General features: G+C 44.1%; 1 protein-coding gene and 2 long non-coding RNA genes across 6 annotated transcripts in view; 1 reads left to right on the top strand and 2 right to left on the bottom strand.

Annotated features, from left to right (window-relative positions):
- LOC129015814 (uncharacterized) overlaps window positions 1–4,078 on the bottom strand; it is a 91,433-nt gene extending 87,355 nt beyond the window's left edge. Inside the window, exon 1 of the long non-coding RNA XR_008494673.1 lies at window positions 3,832–4,078. This is a non-coding gene — a long non-coding RNA (uncharacterized LOC129015814). The remainder of the gene's footprint in view (window positions 1–3,831) is intronic.
- WWOX (WW domain containing oxidoreductase) overlaps window positions 1–13,690 on the bottom strand; it is a 1,116,547-nt gene that overhangs the window by 971,527 nt on the left and 131,330 nt on the right. The window lies entirely within an intron of this gene.
- LOC129015813 (uncharacterized) lies at window positions 4,217–11,096 on the top strand. The gene is made up of 3 exons (XR_008494672.1): window positions 4,217–4,746; window positions 7,735–7,835; window positions 10,928–11,096. It is a non-coding gene; the product is annotated as an uncharacterized LOC129015813 (long non-coding RNA).

Genomic DNA, 13,690 nt, shown 5'->3' with positions numbered 1-13,690 from the left:
CAGAGGTGGCAAGAGTGTTAGAATTCTCCCTTTTTGTTCTCCTTTCTGGAATGGAGAGGACCTTTTCCTGCCTTTCTTTGCTCTTATTTTGAAGAACGTTAATCATGACCTGGAAGCGCCTGAAGCGCCCGGGCACTTGGGTCTCTGCTATTGTCGAAGAAGAATATTGTCTGCGCTGTACCGCAAGAACTAACTTAGGAAGCATTCAAATTTGGAACTCCTTTCAGAAGCCTCGGGACCGATTCCATGTGGTGGCATTCTACGGGATGACAAATCCCCACTCCGTTCCCACTACTTGTCTTTGAAGACATGCACATTAGTGAGGCAGAAAATTCACTTGACTTTAAAATAAAATAAGCTGGTTATTTGGCCCATCTAGAATACATTCGTATCTCAACATTTCAAATCAAAAGGCCCACGTATTCCTGTCCTCATCCTGGCTCTGAAGCCAAGCTCAAGGTGCTCTCAATTACATGGTAGATTTCTGGCCCAAGTTAATATGTATCAGGACTTCTCAAGCGTTTGTACCTTTGACCTAGAAATTCTACTTCTGGCAAATCAATCCCATAGAAATAATTTTAAATGGGAAAAATGCTTTAGAACCAAAGATGTTCGTGGCCATGGAAACGACAACTGAAAAGAGTTAGTAACAACCTAAAAATCCAGTCAGAAGGAGAATGATGAACTAAACCATGGTTCCTCTCATTGGTTTACTATCATGTCCCCATTCAAAGCACTGTTCAGGACCATCTAGAACAACCTGGAGGCATGCTTTTAAAATGTTAAGAGAGAAAAGAAACTATTATCTATATGGGATAATTAACAATGTGTTAAAAATATACATATCTCTGGAATATTTGAATTGTAGTAGGAGAATTAATTCAGAGATAACAAGCAAATCCATCACGAGTACATATGCCACAATTGTAAAAAAACAAAATAAAACAAAATGGCCTGGGCATTTGAAACTACTGTAAGAATATATGCCAAAATGCTAAGAGTAGATATATATTGGAGGATTTTCTTTTTCAATCTTTTTTTCAACTTTTGAGTATTTTCCTTTGTTTATGAATATGTCCTTATTGTGTATAAGAAATAGCTAATTTTAAGAAGAAACAGAACTCCAAGGGGGAAAGAAAACACTTTTTTTTTTGCTCCTATGAGAATTCACTGGATAAGGCCTGTACATTTCGGGCCCGCCTATTTCATTCCACAGGAATTAGTAACTGCAGGTGCAGGTGTTGCTGCTGCTCGAAGGCTAAGCCCTGATAAGGCCTGGGGAGGCCCGGAGACTAACAAATGGGTTTCTTCCAGGACTTCACTGCTAGATTGATCATTGCACTTAATCCTTTCCAGAGATAGTTACTCAAAAGGACCAGGAACGGTAAATTTACCAACGCAAGCCAATGTGACTAAAAATAGAACCATAAAAATCTCGGGGAGATGCAATGTGGCAAGACCATGGTCTTCATTAAGGCAGGGCTGAAGGTGGAATCCTATTCCAGATACTTCACAGCTTAGACCTTTTGCCAAGCCTCTCACAGTCTCAAATTCCCCATCATCAGCAGGAGTCATAACAGATTGCAAGGAGGTTTAAATGAGGCAATACATGAAATGTGCCATAAATGGCAATTTATCAGCATCTATGATCCCTAAGATTAAACACTGACCACTTCCTTATGTGCCAGACACAAAGCTGAGCATTTCACATGTACCGCTTCACATACTCCGAGAATTATTTTATTTAACCCCCATCGGGAAGATACTATTATCATCTCCTTATCACCCACAGGGATGCTGAGGTTACGAGGTATCAAGGGACCTACCCACCATTGCACAGGCAGAAAACAGGAAAGCCAAGACTGACACCCCCAGCAGGAGGTGTTCCAGCCACCTTGGACACCTTCCACCTCAGGCTGAGCCGCAGTGAAGTGCTTTCAAAGGGGCAGTCCACACTGGACATCAAACGGTAGAGTGGAGATTGGGTCAAGGATAGGAGCTTCATTATCTGAAGTGAATTAACACAGGAAGAGAAAACCAACTACCACATGTTCTCATTTGTAAGTGGAAACTGAGCATTGAGTACACATGCACGTAAAGAAGGGAACAATAGGCCGGGTGCGGTGGCTCACGCCTGTGATCTGAGCACCTTGGGAGGCTGAGGCAGGGAGATCACTCAAGGTCAGGAGTTTGTGACCAGCCTGGCCAACATGGAGAAATCCTGCCTCTACGCAAAATACAAAACTTAGCCGGGCGTGGTGGTGCACGCGTGTAGTCCCAGCTACTCAGGAGGCTGAGGCACAAGAATCGCTTGAACCCGGGAGGTGGAGGTTGCAGTGAGCCGAGATGGTGCCACTGCACTCCAGCCTGGACGACAGAGTGAGACTCTGTCTCAAAAAAAGAAGGGAACAATAGACACTGGGGCCTACTTGAGGGTAGAGGGCAGAAGGAGGGAGAGGACCAAAAAAGCACCTGTTGGTACCATGCTTCTGACCTGGGTGACAAAAGAATCTGTATACCAAACCCCCATGACATGTCATTTACCTATTTAACAACCCTGCACGAGTACCCCAGAAACTAAAGTTTTTTAAAAAATGAAAATTAGTAAAAATTAAAAGAAATCACAGATGTTTGCATATCACATCAGTTACTGCAGATATTTCAAAGTATCATTTACACTCAACACTACTTAAAAGTATAGGTGTTAGTAGATACACTACCACCTCTTGTGATTTAATGTACTATAGAAGAAACATGTGTATTACTATAGAACAATAAAAAATTTGATATTTGTATTTCAAAAACAAAACAAAGCAATAAGGGCTTCTAAACTTTAAAATGCAAGAGAGTATCATGGGATGACAGTGGAAGAATGGACCTGGGTGAGAGGAGGCTAGAATGGGGAGAGGGAAGGGAAGGCTCACATGTCTCTTTTTTTGCTTTTGGTTTTGTTTTGAGACAGTCTCCCTCTGTCACCCAGGCTGGAGTGCAGTGGTGCGATCTCGGCTCACTGCAACCTCCACCTCCCAGGTTCAAGCAATTGTCATGCCTCAGCCTTCCAAGTAGCTGGAATTACAGGTGCACACCACCATACCCAGCTAATTTTGTTATTTTTAGTAGAGATGGGGTTTCACCATGTTGGCCAGGCTGGTCTCAAACTCCTGACCTCAAGTGATCCGCCTGCCTCGGCCTCCCAAAGTGCTAGGATTACAGGCGTGAGCCACTGCGCCTGGCTGGCTTTCGTGTCTCTTATTCTTTCTGCTTCCGCTCTCTCCTGTCCCCTATGAGCCATGGGTTCCAGAGAGAAGAGAAAGCTCGGGGGAGCAGGGGACTCAGGAGGTCACCCTGCTACCCTCACCTTTTTAATAACCCTCCTCAAACCCTGGTTCCACGTCTCCCTCACTCAAAGATTTATGTCTCATTTTCAATGGAATGTTACATTTGGTCAGACCACGAAGAAAACTCCTCATTATAAACTAGGAAATGTGTGGAGAGAGAATTATTTACCCAAGGCAGCGCTCAATCAGTGTTGCCCGAATATTTATTTAGCCCACACACGGAGAAGTTGTGTTAATGTTTGCCAAAGAATGTAGCTTTATAAAGTAACTGGGTCAAAAAAGACAGCATATCATTTTACAAATAACTTTAAAATTGCTTAAGTTAAATAGCCGGGCTCTCTCAGGTTTGTCTTTTCAAAAACACTGCAGAAACAATATCCAGAATTATGTCTCATAAAATACAGGTATTACAAAGTGGCTGTTTAGCCCATTAAAGAAAATGGAGAGTGAAATCTGAATTATTTCTACCCGAGGCAGAAGCAGACAAAGTTACCAGAATTACGTTAGGCCGACGTCGCAATTCTTCAAGTCTGCAGGGCGGCAAGGCTAACAGCTCCTGCACCAAGACTCTATTAGGAGAGCTGTATTTTTCAGTCAACAGTGACAGGCATTCCATTTCTCAGCCTCAAATCTAGTGTAGCTATGGGGAATTCACCCAAAACATTTGCTTTTGCTTTATCAGTGGCATTTGTCTGCCTCAAAAGCCCTGTGAGGGAGAGGGCTACTAAGTGACGCTGCCAGGCAATACTATTGGAGGCAGCTGATGTGATGGACAAGAAGGGGAGCAGTGACCACCTGGGTCACTCTGACTCCGCCCTCTCTGAGCCAAGTGAATCTGAGCAATGACGTCATAATAATCATCAATAGCAACAGTAGCTGTAATCCCAACCCTTTGGAAGGCCGAGGTGGGCAGATCACTTGAGCTGAGGACTTCGAGACCAGCCTGGACAACATGGTGAAACCCCATCTCTACTAAAACTATAAAGAATTAGCCAGGCGTGGTGGCACATGCCTGTAGTCCCAGCCACTCAGGAGCCTAAGGCAGGAGAATTGCTTGAACTTCCCCAGCTTCAAGAGGAAGAGTCTGCAGTGAGCCGAGATGGCGCCATTGCACTCCAGCCTGGGTGACAAGAGCAGAATTCCCTCTCAAAACAAACAAACAAACCAAAAAAACAAATAGCAACAGCAGCTACAATCATCATCGCCATCAAGGCTGGAACAAGGATGAGGCAGGCAGGCTCTGATAGTAACAGGAGGAAGCAGACCAAGGAGGGAAAGAAAGGAAGACAGGAAAGGGGGAAAAAAAAAAAAAAACCACAAATGATAATAATAGATGCTGACATTTACAGAGCACTTACTACGTGCTGGGAACCATGCTGAGGGCACACCGAATCCACTGAACAGTTGGGTAAGTATCATGGGTCAATATCATTCTCATTTTAATGTCGGTAGTCATAAGACTTTCATCTGTACAATGGGGACACCGCTGGCTCCCAAGGCCAGTGTTGGTGGAATGCAGTGAATAGAGGTGAGTACCGCGTGACAGAAGGCTGCATCAGTAAGCAGGGGCAGCCAGCCAGGTGAGGAACATGCCCACTGAGATGGGGGTCAGGAGGTTGAGAGATCCCCAAATTGCAAGTTGTCATCTTGAGACAAGGGATATGCTGCTGGACACTAATTCATTCTTGGAGTCTCCCTCTCAGCCCTTTGGTTTCATGTTCTGGAGAGAATGACCACAGAGACCCATTTACTCAACGCTTCTCAATGAGACAGGTATCTTCTAAAGGGCACTGTCTTATATAGATCCTTGTACCTGCAATACCTGCCTGGCCCAGCCTGGCCCTCGCAGGTTCTCGTAAAATATTTATTTATGAGTAAGCAAATGCATAACACGAGACGGCTGCTCTGGAATGACAGTCGTGAGCACAGGAGGCTGCTGAGACTTCCAGAGACTGTAGATCAAGAACAAAGACCCTGCGAAGTTCCTCCAGGAAACCAGATGTGGCAGTGTGCTAGGGCTGCCCTAGAGAATCAGCACAAGCTCAAAAGAAACTGACTCTCACAGTTCAGGAGACCAGAAGTCTGAAACCAAGGTGTTGGCACAGGTGGCTCCTTGTGGAAACCGTGCTAGGGGCTGCTCATGACCTTGGTATCTCTTGGCTTGTAGATGCATCACTCCAATCTCTGCCTCTGACTTCACAGAGTCTTCTCCTCTGTGTCCTGTCCTCTTCTCCTTTTTCTGTTTTGTCTTTCGGTGTTTTTTCTTTTTTTAAGAGATGGGGTCTTGCTATATTGCCCAGGCTGGCAATGAACTCCTGGGCTCAAGCGATGCCCCCTCCGCAGCCTCCCGAGTAGCTGGGATTGCAGGCGCACCCACCACTGTGCCCCCTGCTTTCCTCTTCTCATGAGGACAACCGTCATTGTATTTAGGGTCCACTCTAAAGCCTGAATGATTTAACCTTGAGAGTCTTAACTAATTACATCTGCAAAGACCCTGTTTCCATATAAGTTTACATCTGCGGTTCTGTGTGGGTGTGGATTTTGGGGAGACGCTATTCCACCCACTACCCTTACATTGCAGCTCACCCACACTGACAGCTTCCCTTGCCTGTGTCTGTCCAACTGGCTTAGAACCAGAGCATGGCATCGTCACCTTGGACTTTGAGAATGTATAAAGACAGGTGCCTGGTCCCATTCCCTGTGAGTCTTGAGGAAAAAAGAAAAGTGAGCTTCAAAAACTAGAGGAGCCAGCTTGGTGTGGTGGCTCACATCTGTAATCCCGGCATTTTGGGAGGTCGAGACAGGCGGATCACCTGAGGTCAGGAGTTCGAGACCAGCCTGGCCAACATGTGAAACGCTATCTCTACTAAAAAATACAAAAACTAGCTGGGTGTGGTGGCGTGTGCCTGTAGACCCACCTACTCGGGAGACTGAGGCAGGAGAATCACTTGAACCCAGGAGGCGGAGGTTGCAGTGAGCCAAGATCGCGCTGCTGCACTCCAGCCTGCATGACAAAGTGAGATCCTGTCTCAAAAAAAGAAAAAAACCTAGAAGAGCCAAATCCCTAATGCCTAAGCAAGAACAGAGGGGATAGAGGGGCCTGGGAAGCAAGGCCTGTAAGATCCCTTGACAATAACACACCAGTCCCATGAGCAGGAACACAAAACATTATCCCTGGACCCAGTTCTCCATCAGCGTCTCAGCCTGAATGAGGCTCTTCCTTCCTCACGCGGATAGGAGGACCACCCTGCTTTCCTTGCCCTTCCCAGGAGGAAGGGAACAGCACCTTCCCCATCTCCACCAGCATCTGTCCATCAAGAGCTGGTCAACAGCTTAAACCCAGGGAATGCCACAGTCTACATTACAGTGTTACTGGGCCACGGCTGGGAGAAGCCGTGGGAGAAATGCAGACTGGGGAGGCTGTGGCAAAGTCAGGATGAACCAAAATGTGGGTGAGCACCAGACACAGTGGGCACCTGAGTAGGAAATACACAACAGCTGAGAATCCACGGAGTATGCGTGGCCAGGTTAGAGCATCCTGGCATCATGCAGGTACGAGGAGTCTACAATGTGGAGAGGTGATGGAAATCTGCAGGCCTTGGCGGCAAGAGCACATCAAACCCTTGGGGGCCGATGCCTTCAGTATTCCTAATTCCTCCATGTTAGAAAGGTACTTTGGGCGAGGCACTGTAATCCCAGCACTTTGGGAGGCCAAGGCAGGCGGATCACCTGAGGTCCAGAGTTTGAGACCAGCCTGACCAACATGGAGAAGCCCCATCTCTACTAAAAATACAAAATTAGCCGGGCGTGGTGGCGCATTCCTACAATCCCAGCTACTCGGGAGGCTGCGGCAGAAGAATCGCTTGAACCCGGGAGGTAGAGGTCGCAGCGAGCCAAGATCACACCATTGCACTCCAGCCTGGCCAACAAGAGCGAAACTCCATCTCAACAACAACAAAAAAAAGTAATTTAGCACATATACTACATATTACAAAATACCTTTGCAGGGTTTGGGTAACATCCTATAACAACGACATTTCTATTTCTTCAGTGAAAATATGATTATTCAGCCTGGCCAACATGGTAGAGAAACCCCATCTCTACAAAGATACAAAAATTAGCTGGATATGGTGGCACATGCCTGGAGTCCCAGCTACTTGGGAGGCTAAAGCAGGAAGATCACCTGAGCCCGAGGTCGAGGCTTCCCTGAGCTGTGATCACACTACTGCACTCCAGCCTGGGTGATGAAGTGAGACCTTGCCTCCAAAAAAAACAAAACAAAACAAAATGAATATTCACACTAGAAAGGAGAAACAAGGACGCTATAGCTGAAGTCAAATTTCACCACCAAATAAATTTGCTATAAATTTACAATAAATTTGTTTTTGCTTTTCAGAGCTCTTTGGCTTTTGGAATAGCAAAAAAGGAACTGTACATGGATATTTCCAAGCTGGAACCGAGGCACTTTCTAGACGAAGGCAGCCTTATCCCCAGGAGGTAAGGTGTGGAAGTGAGTTCGGGGTTGAGGCCAGCAAGACTCAGACCACAGCCTCCTGCTCCAAACAGCCACATCACTTAATCTATTTTGTAAACCAGGCTTCCCTCAAGGGATCTGGTTTAATGAAAGAATTTGGGAGCTACAAAAAAGACTGAAAATTGTTGTTGGATGTCAGATGTTCGCAAACTTTTTTTGTAAAGGGCTAAATAGTAAACAAGTTAGGCTTTGTGAGCCAAGAGGCAAAACTGAGGCTATTACAGAGGTATTTACATAACAGGAGAGAAAAACAAATTTCTGCAAATTTTTTATTGATGAAATTCAAAACTTTATGACACTGAAATCAGAATTCCATAACATTTTCCTCTTTCAAGAAATAATATTCTCCTCTTTATTCTTTTTTGCAGATGATTTAAAATGTAAAAACTATTCTGAGCCTGCAGGCCATAGCCAAAGAGGTACCGGCTGTGTTTTGTCCATGGGCGGTAGCTTGTGACTCTTGGTCTAGGTCTTTCCAGGTCAACCAGGGGCCTGTCCCAGAGTGAGACCCACTGGTGACTCCTCAGAGTAGGACCAAGTGAAAGCACTTGGCTGGATCAGAGGGATATGAGCCTGGCTGCTCCTAAAACAAGACACTCCTTGCCTTTGATGTTCAAGTCATTTAAGAAGGCAATTGCTTCCTACTCAATTTTTCAAAACCAAAATAGCAAAGACGATATGAGCCATAACTTAGCAAAATTAAGTGTTTTAAACAGTCCCTTTCAAAAAACAATAGATTAAAAAGTGCAATGTTTTTACCCCCTCTTAAATTGGAATCATGGTATAGCAGGCAGGATACAAACTTCTCATTTGCATTACACATTTTCAGTGCCATCATTAATCTGAATGATATCAACAAAATGCCCGATGCACATAAATCAATCAGACTTTGAATCATTCCTGCAGCCTCTGAACGTTTACCATGGAGCTCAATAAGCCAGGCAGGAACACAGATTTTTTTTTTTTTTTTTTTTTTTTTTGAGACGGAGTCTCACTCTGTCGCCCAGGCTGGAGTACAATGGCGTGATCTCAGCTCACTGCAACCTCCGCCTCCTGGGTTCAAGTGATTCTCCTGCCTCAGCCTCCTGAGTAGCTGTGATTACAGGCATGCACCACCACACCGGCTAATTTTTGTATTTTTAGTAGAGATGGGGTTTCACCATATTGGTCAGGGTGGTCTTCAACTTCTGACCTCGTGATCCTCCCATCTCGGCCTCCCAAAGTGCTGGGATTACAGGTGTGAGCCACCGGGCCCAGCCACAGGAACACAGATATTATCATCATGGGACAAGTCATCCATTCTCAGATTCCAGGACCCTCTCTGGTATCCACTATGGATTTCAGCACATGTTTAACTGTGAAAGTCTAGTCACGCTTTTTGATATACAGGTTCATGGTTACTAGTGTCTTATCCTGCTTGAGCCAAGAATATGCACTAACAGATTAGACAAACCTTGAATTAAAATGTGCAACCTACCATCCAAATGGGGAAAGATGATTACAGACAAGTTCATATGAGTAAACTACTTGAAGTCAATTTCTGTGCTTAAAATGGCCACGTGAAAGGTGTCCCTGACATGGAAAGGACAAACCATGAAATGACCCCTAAAGCTCTTAATGTGTCTGTCAAAAAAGCAAAGCCAACTGTCAAACTGAAAAGCCAAAATCATCACAAAAACACCTATTCTCCAGAGGCCTCAAATCTCAAACTATCTCCCACCATCCTTTTAAGTATGTAAAAGGAGGCCAGGAAACTAGCATTTGCTGAGATTTTACTCTCAGTTTTGTATGTTTTGCATAAATGATGTCATTGAACCATTGACAGGTGAGAAAACTAACGTATTAACATTTTAATTACCTTGCCCTTTCATGAGATTAGAAAGATTCAGATATGAGACATCCAAAGCCTGTGATCTGAATACTAGAGTCAGAGGTTGTCAACCTATGGCCCACAGGCTGAATCTGGCCCACTGCCTGTTTCTATAAATAAAGTTTTATTGGAACACAGCCGTCCATTTATATATTATCTGCGGCTGCTTTCCTGCTGTGACAGGAGAGTTGAGAAGTTGCAACAGAGACCATAAAGCCCACAAAGCTGAAAATATTGACTATCCAGCCCTTTAGAGAAAAAGGCCATGCCCAAGCTCTTGTGGGTACCTGCTATGCTACAGCCCCTCTGCTGGGGGAAACCAGCCCACTCACAGGTTCCCAATGAGGCAGCATCTCTGGGCAGCTCCTTAGCAATTGGTGGCCTCCTTCCCCCAATCACCTTGACCATGTAGTCTGGACAATATGAACACCCGTGATGTGAGGGCAGCCTTGTAGACAGGGTGGCCTGGCTGGAAAGCCTTGTCCGAAAGGCACAACAGTGACTACACTGAGCCCATCCCATGCATCCTTTTGAGAGTTAGGAGGAGGCGATTGCAAGCCGGCTGCAAAAGAAAAAAGACACGAGGGGGGACACAGAGACTTGGAAACCAGTGAAGCCACGCTGAAGATGCAGAAAGAGAGGTAGAGACAAGGTCAGGGGCCTCTGTTGCACTCCAGACCCGGTCCGGAGGCTTTTCCATGCTTAGGGGCAGGGATTGTCAGGGTCCTGCTGTCCCTTTCTTTATCCTCCTTATGTTTCCCCAAGAGCATCCGGAGTGCACCTCCACTCCCTGCCACCAGGGGTCAGATGAACCGGCCTGGCAGGCTTGTTTCCCTCCATCAGACAACAGCAAGGACCAAGACTGGCAAAGTGACACATCCTCTCCAAAAGAAGAACACGCAGAACAAATCAAAGAACACAAACCACGACTGACAAACACAGCCACACTCGATTTTAAAGTACTGAGCTGTTTGAAGAAAGGAAGCATGGCAAGGCCCCTTCCTACTAATAACAGTAACAACAATACTAAATATTTTGTAATAATTTCAAATTCTTAATTATTTATGATATTTCCCTCCATTAACATCATGAACATCATTACGTGTGTGTGTGTGTATTTTTCTCATTTTAAAACCAGCAGATGAGAGTAAAGGATTTCTTTTCATTTCCCCCACCTCTTTACAGGAGGACCTACTGTTAAGTTTTCAAGACCACCCAGAAAGAAATTCGAAGTTGGGTTTGTATCCTTAATCCCTTAGTTAGAAAAAAAAGAGAAGTAAAGAAACTCCATCTCCAAGATCCTGCTATATCAACTTCAGTTTTTTGAAGTTAAATTTGATTTTTAAATCCCTTGGCTGATGAGACTTGTGTGGTTTTTTTGTGTGTTTTTTTTTTTGTGTGTGTGTGTGTGTTTTTGTTTTGTTTTATCATTTTACCTCTATTTTTAAAATAGAGACCTATGGCTCTTTTTCCAAAAGCAGTCCAACAGAAAGTGAATGGTGGTCAATGCATAATAGAATGAGAGTTACCTTTTGACTTGGAAGAATTATTAGCATTTTGATTTGATGGGTTCTTAGCTGTTCAAATTCAAAAATACCTTATTCAAGGCCAGGAGTTTTCCAAATACTTCGGTTCTAAAGATTACCCTTTTTCGATGCTTTGAAAACTAAAAGGGCATATCAGAATAGAAATCTGGCTGTTGAATAACTTGTAAGCTCTGCAGAGACGTACAAAAACATGGCCACTTTAGCCAGTGGTGTGGCGAAAGTCTGGGGCCCACACTACACACACACATATGAACTTCTCATGACCCTCAAGTATATTCATATGATATATCACAAATACCATAAAGCAGCATTGTAATTACAGGGAGGAATTGATTTTAAAGGGCCTACATCAAAATTAATAGTCATAAAAATATAATAACCTAGACTGGAAAATTTAGGGATTAGAGCATTTTGAACATTATACCTCAAATTTATAAAGGCTGTATATTAGTTAGCATTCACAAAGGTTTTTAAAGATGGACTAGCCATGTACATGGTGAATTTATTCTAAAATCCAGACTCAAAAAAAAAGTGAATATGAATTCCTCCCCACCATGTTCTGGACTAAAATCAATAAGTTCCCTTTAGGTAATTAAAATGCTGGTCCCACGACCTGCCATCCTATTCCCAGGCTTAGAATGTTAGGAACACTGTTTCTGCTTTGAGACTGGAAGAGAGCAGGTTACCCTGGTGCCTCTGGGGCCAAACAAGGAGATATCTTTTCCCAGTAGAAGAAATCAGCCCTGATCCCCAAGAAGAAGAACATATTGGCATGTTTTGGTGAGACTGACACATACTGTATCTTGGGGTAAAAACTGAATCATCAGGCCAGGAGCGGTGGCTCACGCCTGTAATCCTAGCACTTTGGGAGGCCAAGACGGGAGGATCACCAGGTCAGGAGATCGACACCATCCTGGCTAACATGGTGAAACCCCATCTCTACTAAAACTACAAAAAAATTAGCCGGGTGTAGTGGCGGGCCCGTGTAGTCCCAGCTACTCAGGAGGCTGAGGCAGGAGAATGGCGTGAACCCGGGAGGCGGAGCTTGCAGTGAGCCGAGATCGCGCCACTGCACTCCAGCCTGGGCGACGAGCGAGACTCCGTCTCAAAAAAAAAAAAAAAAAAAAAAAAAAAAAAAAAAAATTAATCATCAAAGGAAAATGTTTCAAATTCTAGGGTAAGCTGACATGGTACATATATATACAGTGAAATCCACCCAGGGAGGCTGAAAGTCCAATAGGCCACCACGGCACATTAAACATGTCCTGTTTTACCTATAGCCAACAATAATAATAAATTATATACTTAAAAATTTGTTAAAAGGGTAGGTCTCATGTTAAGTGTTTTTACCACAATAAAATATTTGTTTAATGTCCTCTGCATGGCTATTATGATTGGAAAAGGCATACCTTGAACAGAGATAAATAATTCTACATATCTGTGAAATGTCAGTTCAGCATGTTGACTGTCAGTAATCTTTTCAGAACATCAGATATATGAAAATAGCACCAAAGGCCGGGAACGGTGGCTCATGCCTGCAATCCCAGCACTTTGGGAGGCCGAGACGGGCGGATCACCTGAGATCGGGAATTCGAGACCACCCTGACCAACATGGAGAAACCCCACCACTACTAAAAAAAAATTACAAAATTAGCCAGACGTGGTGGCACATGCCTGTAATCCCAGCTACTAGGGAGGCTGAGGCAGGAGAATCGCTTGAACCCGGGAGGCGGAGATTGTGGTGAGCTGAGATTGCGCCATTGCACTCCAGCCTGGGCAACAAGAGGAAACTCCATCTCAAAAAAAAGAAAATAGTACCAATGTCTGACTTTGAACCTGAACTGGTTTCAGCTAAAGTGATCACCTTTACCCAAAATAATGGGTATTTCTTTCTTGGTCCTCCTTCTACAGACTTCTAAAAGACAGTGACAGCACTGAATATCCTTTTAGAAACAAACTACAAATTAGCTGGGCATGGTGGCGCGCGCCTGTAGTCCCAGCAACTTGGGAGGCTGAGGCAGGAGAATTGCTTGAACCCGGGAAGCAGAGATTGCAGTTAGCCGAAATAGCACCACTGCACTCCAGCCCGGTGACAGAGCGAGACTCTGTCTTAAAAAAAAAAAAAAAAGAAAAGCAAGAAAAAGAAAAACAGCTACAAATATTCATTCCTTTTTAATTTCTTGATAAATAATAGACCAGTAAGAATCACATAAGAAGCAGTCTACATTTTTCAAAGAGTTTTTATAGATCCCATTTGATCTTCAAAAGAGCCTCCATTAGGAAAAACTAAATTCAAGTTTAAAACTATCCATTTTATTTCTCCCATAAAAATATATTCAGCCCCTGGAGATAATCTCCAAATTCCTCAGATTTTAAAAATTAATTTTTCTTATCTTGACCC

This window comes from Pongo pygmaeus, chromosome 18, assembly GCF_028885625.2.
Source record: "Pongo pygmaeus isolate AG05252 chromosome 18, NHGRI_mPonPyg2-v2.0_pri, whole genome shotgun sequence".
NCBI lineage: Eukaryota > Metazoa > Chordata > Mammalia > Primates > Hominidae > Pongo > Pongo pygmaeus.
The sequence above is the reverse complement of the archived record's forward strand: the minus strand, read 5'-3'. Positions and strand labels throughout refer to the sequence as shown.